This window comes from Cibotium barometz, chromosome 32 (assembly GCF_041138505.1).
Source record: "Cibotium barometz isolate CiBa-2024 chromosome 32, ASM4113850v1, whole genome shotgun sequence".
Classification (NCBI taxonomy): domain Eukaryota; kingdom Viridiplantae; phylum Streptophyta; class Polypodiopsida; order Cyatheales; family Cibotiaceae; genus Cibotium; species Cibotium barometz.
In genome coordinates, this window is record NC_141077.1 from 45382516 (window position 1) to 45385015 (window position 2500).

The window sequence follows — 2500 nt, forward strand, 5'->3', positions numbered from 1 at the left end:
CTCTTCATATTGTAGAAGAGTACTTTGTCTTTATGTATGTACTCTTCATATGGTTGTAGAGAACTGAAGAAGATAGAAAAAAATTTAGCCATCCATCTCTTTCTCTTGTCTCTTGAACTCTCTTGTGTGGGTGTTTGCTTGCAAGGAACTCAAGGTCTCTCTCTTCCCATCATTCTCTTTATGTTAGCGACACATAAAATTATCGCTTAAAAAATGCTTTAATATTTAAAAAATTATACATCGCTTATGTGACAATCTTTGTCTCATAAGCAATGAGTGTTATTTTTGCCTCTAAATTTGCCCCATGGCTAAAGGGGAGTCTTTCTTGTAGTGTCATAGGATAACTAAACCTAGAGAGGAAACAAGAGAATTTTAATATGATCAATTAATGCACAAACACAAATAGAATTAATCTAAGATATTTAGGAGTAGGAGTTATGTGTAAAAATTGATGCAAGATTAATATCTTGAGAAATATTCGAAGATGAAATGTGCATTTATGTGCATAAATATATGTAAGTGTGCAGTAACTCGGTGTAATTAAGCCTAAATAAGGGTAGATCTTTTAGTAAATCAAGATGGGGAATTGTGCTATGAAATTAGAGGGAGTTTTAGGGAATTACCATTCGAGATTTTAGTAAGCCAATAACTAATTGAATAGGCTAGAAAGAGAGAAGATACTAGAGGGTGATGTCCACCTTAACAAACTCAAGACTAAATTGATAGCATAGAGATGGATGATATTTATATATGAAGTACTTAGAATTACAACCCCTAGAATTATTGGAGAAAATGGTTCAATAGTTTTAGACAGAGAAGATTTCTGTAGAAATTGTGTGTCTCTTGAAAATATATTATGTTCAAAAGGCTAAAGAATCAAATCAATGGAAAAAAATGATGAAGTACATCTCATTTAGAGAAAGAACAAGGCCCTTAGAACAAGTTCATAAGTGTAATTTTCCTACTTAGTGTAGAGATTTGATCAAAGAAGTCCTTAAGGATAAAGTCTTAGACAAAGATCAAGAGCTTAGACCAAATTTGTAAGTGTAATTTTTCTCCTTAGTTTGGAGATTTGATGAAAGAAGACTTTGAGGATAAAGGCTTAATCTAGATAAACTTTATGAGAGAGAAAGAGAGGTATTTAGACATAAGTATCTAGCTGATGTATATAGGTATTAAGGTCTTAAAAGCCTAAAGCCCTAAGTTAGAGAATATGGTGGAAATTTAGAATCCTTTATGGAGACCTAACAATGGTTATAACTTTAGAAATAACGGATGTAAAGCCATTATAAGTTCTAATCCAGTATTGATCCTAGTCTCTCTTAAGGATGTTAGAGAACTTATAAGGACTCTCTGTAAACTCAAGTAATCTGAATATTCTTAAAAGACCTTCCCTAAACTTTGCAGCAGGAGGATCTACGATTGGAATTGCGACTTGAGGACTATCATTAGGCAAAATTTGGACCAAAAAGGACCCTCTAAGTAATTCCATGTGAGCTTTCTGTTAGAAAATGAGTAGATGGTTAAATTTTTATAAATCAAATAAAAATTTATTGAAAGTTATTGATTTTGGGAATCTACTCTTCGAGATCTTTTCAATGATATATAGCATGATGGAAAATTTTGTATATTTAAGAAGTTCACAAATTGGTGATGATTTGCAAAAAATTAACCATTAGTCCATTTTTAAAGAAAAGCTGACATGGCATTACTTAGAGGGCCCGTTTTGAGTCCAACATTTACCTAATGAGAAATCTCATCAGACTTGCGTGACAAGTACATTGATGTTACATTTTTTAGTTTTATAAGTTGAGATATCTTGAATATTGATATCTTGAATAAGGATGAAGACTTATCTATTATTTTTGGGTGGCACACTGTGTATCAAGAACATAAAGACAGAATCAATGCATCATGGTGTGCAGAGATATTGATGGATTTTACAGTGACCTATAGTGATTTATGATGATATATTCACAATATTATGATGATGATGTATTGGATAGTTTTGAGTTAAATCTTTCCATTAATTTTTATATTGAAAAAATTTGTTTAGTGTGGAGTGTGTGTGAGCTCTATTTTCTACTGAAGTAGGTGTGTGTGTGTAATGGAGAATGGAAATTGAATTACAGTTGTGTGAGTTCACACCGACTCTATAATCCTAGTGGAGGGTGGTAGCCTAACCCATGGGATTGGATGGGGTTAGGCTAAGTCTATGGAACTCGTCAAAGTTGATAAAGGATTTTAATATTCGAAAACGGGTGGCTGGGTGGACCCAAATTACGGGTGCTTTCTAAACCTAGAGCCCAACCTTGATAACAAAGTTAGAACTTGGGAGAAATCTAGGAATCAACTTTAGAGAGAGAGAGAGCGTGCGTCAATAGCCCTCTTCTTTATCAGCAGCAACACATGGAAAGTAAGAAGTCTTTTGCCTCAGTCATCGCTTCACGATTACCGCCCATTCCTCCACCCGTGAGCAAGCCGACACCATGGGAAGCTT